The following is a 12,686-nucleotide window of genomic DNA, read 5'->3' on the forward strand; positions in this document are numbered from 1 at the left end:
GGGAAAGGATCAGCTTTAAAAWCAGAAAAAATATTGCTTTTTTAATGAAATATTGTTAGTTCATTGGACAATAATTCAATAATTTATTAACTGTTGCAATATTTTAACGTGGACTGCCTGCTGGAAGTGGATATGCATAGGCACAATGCTGTTTCCTGCAAAGACACCAGAACTTGCTTGTGTACAGGAATGAGTACGGTCACGTTAGCATAGCTGGCGCTACTAGGGACACCGCATGATTCAGGACCAGATGGATTGCCACTGTAACATTGACACATACTGCACGTGGTAACCGGGCTAACATGTTGAGAGCTAGTCATGTATCTCTCCCTGACACTGAAGCTTTTTAGGGACACCTAYATTCAACACCTTGCTCCTACTATCAGTTATTCAAGCAAGGAGTGGAGGTGAGGTCTTCCCTCTGCCAGATGGTGTATCGTACCCATGAAGTAACAGAATTTCTTTTTCTCTTTTGCGAGCTGTTTACTGATGCCATACAAAAAATGGAATGGTATTTACAGGAAGAGCAGGATTTACGATACACTTCTTCCAAACTCTTCTTATGAAGGTGAATTTCACAGGACAGTTAAATCAAATWGGTGGCTACTTGCTGCACAAGAGACAGTCTCCATCTCCTCTCCCTAGCACAATGGCTGCCCTCTACTTTTTCCCAGCTACCCAGCATTGACTCTCAGAGAGTTTGTTCATGGAGCTAAACTAGCTATAAAAAATGTTCAATTTTTAGCAATTTCTAGCAATTTTGCTCCATGCTTTGCTCCAACAGAAGAAGTGGCAGGAGCAGGTCTGCCACATTTAGGATGGCAGATAACTCTAAACCCAGCTTCGCTGCACTGTAAAACTACATCCTTAGTGAAAGCAACAGCCCGATTTACTGCACCATCTTTGGGGGATTTCCTTCTGTGGCACCTAAACCTCTCTGTGCTTTAAGTAGCTTAGACACCATCAAAATAAAGCTCTATGGGAGAACTCTATATAAGCTGTATATAAGGACTTTTTCTCACATCAAAGAAGTGATTTTTCTTCTTTTAAGAACCAAAAATGAATCAACTGTTCATTTCACATTATGTAGTTCTCATTCTTTTGTAACTTTTTGGGCCTCTTTTTGAGAAAGTCTTTCAGCCTCCAGGATTTTCCTCTATGTTTTGTCTCACATGAGTCACCTTAATGACTTTAATCACAATTAGCCTTGTAAATAAAAATTTAAAGTATCAGTGTTTGCAAGAATGAGATTCACCTCTGTAATACTGGCATTGATTTCTATTTGACTTGAAATGGCTGCTTTTAAGTAATAGTGTAATGTGTCACAATCTGTGGGCCATTGACACTAAGAGCTAAAAAGGGCCTGTTCTTGTACAGAAAAATGAGCTCCTCCTGAAATACCATAACAACAATATTGTTTAGGAATAAAATGTAGTTTCAATTTATTCTATATAATTGGATGAAAAGGCCATGGCACAAGGAAGAAAACATAGGATACTGTTGACTTATTTAATGTTTTTGAAAAAAATACAAAGAAATACGGATCTGGTGTGCCTTRATTATGGTATGTAAGCATTGTTTCATCTCCATTTTACATGCTTAGTCCTGTGTAGGGAAGGTGACTCTAGGGTAAAGTCTTACATTTCTTAAACAGTCAAAGGAGAAAAACAGGCACCACTAAAGACTTCTAGGAGAACCATTCCACCTGAGTTGTACAACAGTCTCTCTGGAGTGAGTGGAAATCAATAGGAAATGATAGATCTTATCGATGACTATTACTTATAGAGCACAAGAAGGAAGCTACCTATCTTTTGCACAACAGCTGATTATTTAGAGTGCTTGGCCAAGGAGCAATAGACCCATTAAAGGTCTCCCTCAATTCGACAGTTTCAATCCACTTCCTAAGAAAGTGCTCTAATAAGGTCCTAAGGCATGCTGAGAGTAGGGGAAAGGGAATAGGATACTCCGTCTCTGTCGGGGACAGAGGGCAATCAGAATTCAAAAGTCAGGGAGTCAGAAGACATTACACAAGCATCTAATCTGCAGGAGGCTAAAAAAGGATCTCAATTCTGCTCCCTGTAGTGCACCGGACTTCACTAGAGACCATTGCAGGAATACATGTGACAGCTCAAAATCCCAGTTRCAAAGCTAGAGACCAGATCTCTTTGTCACTTTCCTTCAACCCTTGTGACTTTTTCATTCCATGACAGCTTCCAGTCACAGGGCAGAGTGTGCTCTATTCCCAAATATGCCTCTGCCTGCAGGAGGGCAGWCTTCTAAGCTACGTATTTAGCCAACTACCGGGGCACTAAATATTCAAGCATTGCGTGTTGGACTCCTAAAACTTCTCCTGAAGTTGGTTGTGGCCAGATCCATGGCTGGCAGCTTGGGCATCTCTGGAAAGCCACAGAAAAATCTGGTGTCTGGCTGCCTGCACCTGGATCACTGCTGGGCCTTAGATGGGAACAGGTACACCTGTCCCTACACCATCCACCTCAGAGCAGATGTGGGTGCCACGATTGGGTGGAGCACCYGGGGAGCAGAGACTATTCAGTACCAAGTGAGGAATTATCTAACGCATAGGTGCTTATACTCTTTAGCTAATCCTGGAAAATAGATACACTGATGTGCTTAAATTGGTATGTACTTTAACTGGATAAAAGTTAAGCAAGGTTCCCTCCTGTGGGYAATATATCTTAACAGCCAGTTTCACTACTTGATAAATTGGCAGAAGACTTCTCCATCACCAGGGWCTTGTGGTTTTGCCTCCTTTATGTTTTTTGTCTACACATACAGCACTAAAGCAGCAAGGCACGAGCAAGCTGCTTATAGTACCGGGATAGAAATAGATACATCCAAGCTGCTATTTATTCCATGACTACGAACCTTGTAAGAAGAGTTGGTTTTGCCTCCATCTCACAGAGTGATAATTATGACATTCTCAGTGTTTCCCTTTTGTTTGACATTACGTGCCAGCAGGGAATCAAGTGGGTCTTTGTTATGTTGAACTACATGTAGGCTACTCCAACCTAAACAGTCCCCCTGCCCTCTTCCTTCAAGCAGTTTACTGAAGCAGTCGAGTAGACAATGAAGTTTTTTTTTTAATAGTAATAATAATTAAAAAAAAAAAAGCAACAGCTCTTCATTATGTGTCCCGCAGGGCTAGGTGAACCCGAAGCACAGCGTGTGCGTGCTGGAGAGGGAGGAAGGGGGATAGGAGAGGGGCTCGGCGGCGGAGGGCGGTGCGCGGCGGCGGCGGGGGCCGGCAGCGCGGAGCCGACGTGCCTCCCCCCGGCCGCCGCTGTCGGGGCGCCCGGCAGCTCCGGGGCGGGGGCGCCTCCTCCTCCTCCTTCTCCTCCTCCTGCTCGGGGTCCTCCTCCTCCTCCGCGCTGCTGCCCGCTAGCACAGCAGCAGCTGGACGTTTTCGGGAGGAAGCGGTCTGGTGTGCAGAAGGCGCGTGCGAGGTGAGGGGGGCAGGGAGAGGGGCTGGGTGCACCGTGCTGGGGAGAAAAAAAAAAGAGAGAGAGAGAAAAGAAAAGAAAAGGACACCTAGAGAGAAAGTGAAAGTGTGCGCGGGTGCGGGAGCGAGGCCCCAGTGCGGGAGCGCGGTCGGGCTGCCGCGGTCGCCTCCCGCCCCACCGCCGCGCCCCGCCTCGCCGTGCCGTGCCGTGCCGTGCCTCGCAGCAGACTGCCCGAAATCGGCGCAGCGGCGAGTTTCTGCTGAGCACAAGCTGCCGGTGAGGCCGCGTCCCCGCAGAGGTAAGTGCCGCTCCGCTCCGCGTCGCGCCGCGCCCCGCGGAGGTGCCGCCGTCGGGGTGGCGAGGGCGGCGGCCGCCGCCGCCTGCCCCCGCCCGCGGCGGGCGCGCCCCGCGGAGGGCTTGCTCCGCGAGTTTCCCAGCCTTGGGAGCAGGTTCTGGTGTTTCGGGGGAGGATTTTGGAGGGGGGGGGATTCTTTTATTTATTTATTTGTGTGTGTGTGTGTGTTTATGCGTGCACTTGCCCTGGTGAGAGCAGCCCGGGGAAAGGTAGAAGCTCGTTGCTGCCGTTGGAGAGTGAATGAGGGAGATCCAGTGGGGAGATCACCTGAATATTCGCTCAGCTGAATCCTCTCTTTTTGTGTGCGGAGGTGAGACAAGTAATCTAGGCACTGTTTCTCGGRTTTGCTGAAGCTCTTTGCCTTAGATCAGCCCATTTCTTTGCATGCTCTTGCACTTCTGTGAACCCCCCTGCTTGGGTGGAGTGGTGTTGCAAGCCTGCCGTGGCACCAGTGCAAATCAGGGCTGACAGGGAACTGGATGGGAATTTTCTGATAAACATTTTTTTTCATTGATRGTGTCAGTTAGTCAAATCCCTGTGTTTTGTGGAAGTGTATCTTCCAAAAAGGTGGAAGAGGGGTTTCAAAGGGATGCCATCTGCCGGGCTAGTTTCCACCAGCCTTCCTCAGGTGGGTGCTGAGTGCTTCCCCTGTGCTCATTGTGTCAGGTTGGGGACTCCATGAGCTCTTTTTTTTTTAATGGGGAATTAGGGTCTTGTGTGGGACAGCACCAGAGGCATGGCTCCAAAGGGCTGAAATCACTGACCTTGGGAGCCCACTGGCCTTGCAGGCTTCTTCTGCAGTTCGTGGGTTTCTGGGGGAAACTGCCTTTTCACTGAGTAGTGTGCCAGAATCACCAGGTTCATTTCAGGGAGGGGGGGACTTTAAAACTTGATTTTTTTGTTCCATCTTGAAAACTCGAATGTCAGTCCTGCAAAACAGAAATGTCATCTTTGGAGTGATGCAGGAGACTGGATGTGATCTCAGACCTGGGTCTCCTGCCTTGATTTGCTTTTAGGTGGAGTCTCAGGCAGATCTTGGTTTCTTGTCTTCTTTTCTCCTGTCTTTGTAAGAGAGTATTCTCTTATAGAGCCTYGGCAAGACTCATTATCAGTATGTTATACCAAGAACAAGTAAGTGCTGAAGTAGTAGCTTTTTAGGCAATGCTTTACTTTAGATATGACTTTGTGGGTTTAAAACCATTCCCTTTTGCTTTGAATAGACCRTAGTGTCCATGTGTGCGATTTGAGCTGAGGAAATGTATTTTTATGTGTGTGTGTACGTATGCGTGGGTATGAATGGTACGTTCAGAGTGATGGGACAAGTTCYCTCGGCTGGACTATTGTCACAGAGCAGTGGGGACGTCATTGAAAGAATCAGGGAAGACTCGGATTGGGGTGTTTGGTAAATTAGAGCTCTGAACTGTTGGGATCATGGGATTTTTAGTAGCACTCAGAAATCCCAGCTGTAAAGCACATTGTACAGCAAGGAATGCTGGTCTTTGCCCTCAAAAGATGATATAGGTACAGTAAGCAATTTATAACTGGAAGGAACAGTGAGGAAATGCTTTGGCTAGTATTATACAGGTTAGGCCAGAGCCTAACTTGGCTGAAGTGATACTTTATGATTCTGCAATAGTACTTTTCTATTGTAAACTGAATCTTGATTGTGGAATAATTTTGCAAGTAGTGGCAATAATGTTTAAATATGCAAAATATCTATTTAATATGGAAAATGGATAAATGATCTAAGTCTTCTGACTGGAGGGTATGGTATACAACTTCATTTGAATGCATCTGCCAAGTGTATAGTTTTAAACTGTATAGTAGAAATTAAGTGGAGCTTTAGTTGTTTGAGCTCTGTAATACTTGTTGAGGCTGCTGATCGTCATGAGGCAGTGGTTTATTGCGTTACTCTGAAATCACTCTTGCATTTTATTGTAGCACGATGTTACTTTAAGTAACATCACTATTTCAAACCAGCATAATGAGATGAAAAGCATTTGGCATGCACTCCTGTAAAACATTTCAGTGCTAAATTCAGATCTTTGTTTAAGGCTATCTATAAAATAGCATGCTTATGTAGGATGCCATTCGAAGGAAAATACACATCTAGGTTAAAATCTAGGTTAAAGCTGTCTTAAAACATTTTTCTCAGAAAATGACAGTCAAATTGACCACTTTTGACCACTTTTTCTTGAGGGGAGGGAAACTGTTTCTTAGCTTGGCGATGGAAAGTCTGGCATGGGATCATGATTAGTAGGTACRTGGTCATAGTAAATGAGGCACTTCAGTGTGGTGGATTAGACTTGAACAAGGGCCTCTTCTATCTGACCTGACTGTCCAAACTAACTGATTATTTCAGTATTATTTATATTTGTTTGTTTCTCAAGAAGATGTGCTGAAATACTCATTTTGAATATGTATGTATACACACAAACTAATTCTAGTTCAGTTGTGATGTATATATGTATGAATCTTTTACTGAAATTTTGAATTTTGGGGTGTTTTTTCTTGTTCAGTTCTATGCAAAATAACAAAGAAATTCTCTGCCTAAAAAACCAAACCAACCTGGCCCTCCACCCCAAGCAGAATGGTCCAAAACTGTTCTGAAATGGTTCGTTAGTACTATCTCAGGTTAAGATTGCACCTTGGAGCTTATTATSTCTCTCAGGTCATAGCCTAGCAAACCTTATTTGCGTATTCTCTGTTTTTTTAATTTTACCTTCTGTCTGCTATTAACTATTATTAAGATGATTGTAACTAATGACTATAGGAGACTGTTGTAATCCTACACAAAATTAGCAGTAATTGGGGATGCAGTTGCTGATGTCTGGGAATATCATGTTGTCACATGTTGTCAACAATAACAGCTGCTGGAGATACTTGCCATTTTGTGGGCCAGGCCTGCTGGGCTAGGAATCTGCCAGTTTCAGATGAAATACAGTTTATTACATCTTTCTGAAAAACAAGACAAATATTTCTTGGATCAATAAGATGAAAGAATTTCCTTGGTAAACTGCTAACTCTGGCCTTTGCACTTACATTTGCTAATTTTGCCTAAGGTGTGTTTAATGTGCTGCCAAGCCTAGCTGTTAATTCATTTACCTTCTTAGAGACAGGTCATGGCAACCAAATAAAAATCAAGATACATATTTTTTGCTGTGCATGCAGCCTTTTTGTAGAGTAATTACTAACATATAGTAGTCTGACTCGTGCCTGTACATGTGCATGTTTCTGGCCACTCCTACTGTATATATTGAAGGGGAGAGTTGGATTGAATTTTGATCTTGTTATTGTTCCATCTTCCCAACTGTTTTCATTTTAAAGTAGCAGTTTGGTATCCTTAATTCCTGAGACTTTTGATGTGAATGTTAATAAAATTTGGTTAGAGAATGATTTTTCTTTTCCTTAAAATATTTGAGATCTTCAAAGTTCTGTGGTATAACTTTGGAAATCTTAGTTTTTCTTGGGATTTGATTGTGATCCTCTTGAGACTGGAAAAAATAAGGAAAATAAAAGCTGTGCATTCAGAATAACAGTACAATAACTAACGTGAAATGTAGGACTGGATGCAAATCTTGATTGTGGCAGAGCTAGATCACATTTACAGCTTGGACTCTTGGGATGTAGTTGAGATCTTTGGTCATCATGCTACTGCACTGTCTCTTTCCTAAAATTACATATTTGATGTGCAAAACCATTCTGAGAAAAACGTTTGTTTCAGTAAAACCTGTTTCTTGTGACAAAACATATAGCCCATTTTTAATAAGAACATCTCTGATACTAATGAAATTTTGAGTACAAAAGGTTAGGTGTATCTAATTCAAAAGAATTGTGGGGTTATTGTAAGTTACTGTAGGAGAAAAATAGTATAAAAAAGTCATTCACTCTGGTATATGATTTCTTACAGCTGTAGAAGAGCATGAGTGTGCTTTATTTCTAATGGATATTACAAATACTGTATGTTTCTATTGGATTTATTTCCATGGTATTAAACGAAAAAGGATGTTAAAACATAGACTAAAAAGAAATTAAGTAATTCCAACAATGAGGGATCACAGGTAAGTGTCTTCAGGGTGGTTGAAATAATAGTGGCTTTGGGTCATCTACAGAGAAGAAGCTGATTGTTTCCAACCAGGTAAAAATGTTTTATTCCTCTCTGGAAAAAGTGTGTGTATGTGTGGAAAAGCTTTAAAATACCAACTTTAGTGCCCTCAAAGAGATGGAGGAGCTTATGTGTTGTCAGCAACGTGAGGATGAAACACATCAATGTTCACTCAGAGACACAGATACTGCGGTCAACAGCTATTTTTTCTGGTACTTTGGGGCATAAGCTGCTCTGATCTAAACTATTCAAAGAAAGGATAAGTTTTAGGGAGGAAATACAAATTGTTCCAAAACACAGAGCGTCTTTTAGCAGTTTAAAGGTATTTAGTTTTGAATGTATTCTGTGGGTCACGTTAAGCTTTATTTTCCCCTCTGTGAAAATGGCTAGATGCCTATGGCACAGCTGGGCTTGGCACATGAATACGTCTGGCAATGAGGCAATTCTGTTCAAAGATTTGTCTAAAAGTAATTGGGCTGTGGGATTTCAGTCATAGTGAAATACTGGAAGCTAACTCTGTCCTAGAGGCAAGGACACCTTGTAGGTATGTTGTAGCCCTGACACAAGTATATAACAGAATCACATTGGATAGTAAAATTCAAATTGGATAGTAAAAAGTGYCAGAGGACTAATAGTTATGGTCCAGAAAACACACATAGTTTTATGATGGCTGATGTCAAAGCAGAAAAGAAGTACTCAATTTATAAGAAAAAAATATAAAAATATATAAATATAAAAATAAAAAATAAGAAAATTCTTTTGTCACATGCAGAAATATTGAGTAGACTTGAAATAAACTGATGAAAAGCTTTTAAAAATAGTTTTTCCTTCTGATATCTAAAAATTAGTGAGTCTACCTTTCTGAGATCACAGATGATTTTACTCAGAGACTAGAATAAGATATAATATATTAGGAAAGGCTTTTTTGAAGGCTGCATGAAGTATCAATATAGTTGAGGGTTTTTGTTTTTTTTKGGGGGGGGGGGAAGCAGTATATATGTCTCATATAAGAGGACTGTAAAGGAATAACAGCTGTTCCTGTTTGTATTGGAATAGTTTACTATGGATCAATTCTCAGTTGAGATGCTTTTGTGCCAGGTGGAGTTTTATTAGATGTAATAAAACAAAAGCATCTCTCCAAGTAAATTTACCTTCTTAGAGTTTGGGAAATAGTATGTAGCAGGAAAGAGAGGGGAGGACCAGACAGTGTTGATAGCTTTATGTTTTTATGATGATCAGCAGATGAATCTTGTCCTGGAAGCTTAATCTAGTACCTAGACCTAGGTACCTTATTTAAGTGCCTAGACTGCCTATATAATCAAGAGAGAGAGATGAATCAGGTTCTGGTGGTAGGTGTCTGAATATATGGCCATGACTCTTTCTGTACAGTGACCGTCTGTTTTGGGGTCAAAACAGATGGGCATAAGGATCCTTGCCTATAACTACATGAGTTAAATGAGGACTTTTTTTTCTGAACAAAAAACGTGGGGTGCCCTCCTTTTCCAYTGTGGTGTCCTGGATGTCAGCTGAAAAGGGGAAGTTTGGGCAATGTGTCAGATCTAGCTTTTGGATAAATGTGCAGTGTGTCCTAATTAGGAATTTTATTTAAAGAACATTAATGGTTTAACACCCTGATCTAGTTACTGCTAAGCTTCATATTAATTTTGTAATTAGCATTGGAGGAAGTCTTTTTATGGAAAATACACCATCAAGGAAATTGGGACCTCTAACTTCCAATATTTATAGACAGCTTTATTTCTGTGACAATGTTCRGTAGAAAATAGTTAGAAAGAAATACAACTGTTTGTTTACTCGTGYACAATGGCAAAGATACTTGTTTTACACAATCATCATGGCTCAGATGACTCTGGCTTTAGAACACAGGTAGGTAGGATCAGATTCTACTCAGGTGGATTCTTCTCCTWGCGGATAAGTCATTCACAAATAGCATTATGCCAGTTATCTTTGGCCTTCAAATGGTAAGAAGGAGAGGTCAGGGTGTAGTCGTACTTGCTGAATGCTCCTGCAGTTTATAGCAGAAGACAGTTTTTTTGTAGACGTRGTAAGGTGCAACTTAGAGAAGTCCTAAGGCTACTCTGAATGTATTGTGACCTTACAAGAATAAAGCTATTTTTGTACCATGCTTCTAGATATCTGTGAAATATGGCTCAGCTGGACCATAAAATCTGGTGAAGAATATTATGGCGCATCAGGCAGATGTTTCCTCTCATAGCACGTCTCTCAGGTTTTTTCCTAATTTTGGTAGGTAGACTTGCTCTTTTCAGAGACTGATAAATTAGTCTAAGCCCTGGTTCTGGAAGCCTATGCTGTGCAGCAATAAAACTTAATAATTTGGTCTTTCTAAATGGTAAGTTTTTTAACAGTTTGAGAGCTTTGTAATCAGCCTGGAGTAATATACTATAAATAAGGTTTGTAGAGAGAGAAAGAGCTGTTTATTAGTTTAATTGATATAGCTGGAAAAAAACAAACATGCTCTTAGGGCTCAGAGTGCCTCATTCCCTTACTGAACCTGATGAAGCAATTAAGCTTAAAAGCTTGTCGCTTGTTTTTATTGCAATTGTTTTTATTTTATTTGCTATTGCAGTAGTAGGCTTTTAAACTAATCTTGTATTTGTTTTTGTAAAGCAAAGTGGTTCACTTTTAGGCAGGCCTACTGTATATTTGTGGACAACAAGTGTGAAAATGTGTATTTAATGCAAGAGGAGTAGGATTCATTTTCAGAATGTGAGATTGTGCCCCGAACTCATGATTCCTCAGTCCTGTCACATCTCTTCCTTTCCTAGCAGGACATACTAGTTTATATCCCTGTTTGCCAACACAGCCATATAAAGGAAAGGATACAAAAACACTGCAAGCTACTCTTCKTTGCTTCCGCTTCCTACCACAGATACTGTTCTCTGGTGTCAAGTGGCTCAGTACTTCCTTGACCCCTTTCACTGTTTCTCATTGGATGTGTTTTAGTGTCAAGTTGGCTCTCACTATAGCCCCAGGTTGAAGTCTCCTGATTGTTCACACTACATATATGCTAATTAATTCAGTATCCCTACTGGAGATAGTGAAGTAGTTCCTTCAGAAGAGCAAAGGAGTTGGCTGGCTGATTTGCTCCAAAGTCTGCTCTAGATAAACAGTATGGAAACAGACCCTGCCAAGTTTGGCTTCCCCTGCCTGGGACATTTCTCTAGCCCTCTCCCAGGAGGTTTTCTGCCCTTAACTGTCCCCCTCCTGCCACTGATAGAAAGAACTTGGAAGCACTCATGAATCTCTGACCCAGCTGGATTTCWGTATCAGCATTTCCCATAAGAAGACCCTAACCCTGATAGTGACTGCAGCTTGCTAGGCAGAGGGGTAGATGGAGGTGTGTAAGTGGGAAGGGCAACAGCATCGGTTGTTTTGCTCCAATTCTGTATCAAGTGAGTCTTTAGTATACAGTGGTCTTTTCTGCCCTTACAAACTCATCTTTCCCCTCCAGCCCTCACCCTCTTGTGAAGGGAAATGAGGACATGGACAGCATGCAAGTGCTGCAGTGTGCTCTGATGGACCCAGTCCACATAATAGGGATGAAGACCCTTCATGGGGCTGGTGAGGTAAACGTTGGGAAGCCAAGCTGGTTCTTGGTAACTTTCACTCACAGGGGCTTAGTTTTTAGAGCTGCATAGTTCTAACAATTTTTATTTGTGTATTTGTTTATTGCCGTAAGTACTACCCTGGCTTTCTGAATTTAGGCTTGTAGTACTACTTTTTTGTGGCATCAGTTTCCTTCCAAAATGCTGATTTGTTTTTTTGTTTTCCTCCAGAACTGTTCCTTGGTACAGAACTGGTAGCTTGTGGGTTGGCATTTTGTTCCCACTATTCCATATTAAATTCACTCAATTTTGTGTGCTGTATTTCCTTACAGAGCATTAACAAAAGAAGCTAGATTAAGATAACTATGCAGTTGTTGCAGAAAGAAGAGTCTTGGAAACCCAAAGGGAGAGCATGCTGCTTGAACAGCCCCAGGGCTGTAGTTATGCCTGTGTTTCTCCATCTCATGGAACTCATTGTGTTCCAGCAGATCTGAATACCTTATCAATAATTAATCTAATCACCAACAGAGTAAAAAGGTGGAATGAGCTGGGTTTAGTATTTTCTTTATGTAGTTTTTCAAGAATGGAGAGCACTGCTTTCAAACTTTTTCTTTGTTATTATTAGCTTTAAATGTAGCTATTGCAAGTCTTGTCCACTTGAAAGAGTGCTAGAAGTGTACTCACTGTCAGATGACACTGAGGTAGCCTGCAGGCTTTGGTAGTCTAAGTCCTGTACAGACATGTAATAAATGACAGTTCCCGCCCCCCAAAAGCTTTCTGTCTATCAGAGAGAAGAGCAAGGGGAAATCAGGTGGTGTCTACAGGGACAAATGAGATAGCAAATATGATTTAAGTCAGAGGAATTTCATTAGAGAAGAACACTTTCCATTTCTATTTTTCTGCTGAATATCGTAAGCCATTGTCAGACTAGCTAGATCATAATATTTTAAAGTCCATAATTTAAATAAAATACATATTGAGGATTAAAAAAAAGTTCAGTGTAAGTGAGTGGCATAGAATTTACTCATTCTTTGAGAGCAGGGACTATAGAGCATACTGCACACTGAGAGYTGAGGAAGGGAAAACAAAACTGGCCCACTTCTAAGAGGACGAATTTGATTACTCCGAGGTTGTGATACAGACATGTCAAGTTGTGTATCTGAGCATGGGAAGCATAATCA

At 41.5% G+C, this 12,686-nt stretch overlaps 1 protein-coding gene across 1 annotated transcript in view; it reads left to right on the top strand.

Annotated features, from left to right (window-relative positions):
* The first annotated feature begins 3,442 nt into the window (after window positions 1-3,442).
* Window positions 3,443-12,686, top strand: part of MYO16 (myosin XVI) — a 384,245-nt gene continuing 375,001 nt past the window's right edge. The window contains exon 1 of the mRNA XM_085318127.1: window positions 3,443-3,464. The gene's annotated coding sequence lies outside the window, so the exon portion shown is untranslated. The remainder of the gene's footprint in view (window positions 3,465-12,686) is intronic.

The sequence above is a fragment of the Rhea americana genome, unplaced genomic scaffold (genome assembly GCF_003343005.1).
Source record: "Rhea americana isolate MKP2758 unplaced genomic scaffold, rheAme1 scaffold_52, whole genome shotgun sequence".
In the NCBI taxonomy this organism is placed as follows: domain Eukaryota; kingdom Metazoa; phylum Chordata; class Aves; order Rheiformes; family Rheidae; genus Rhea; species Rhea americana.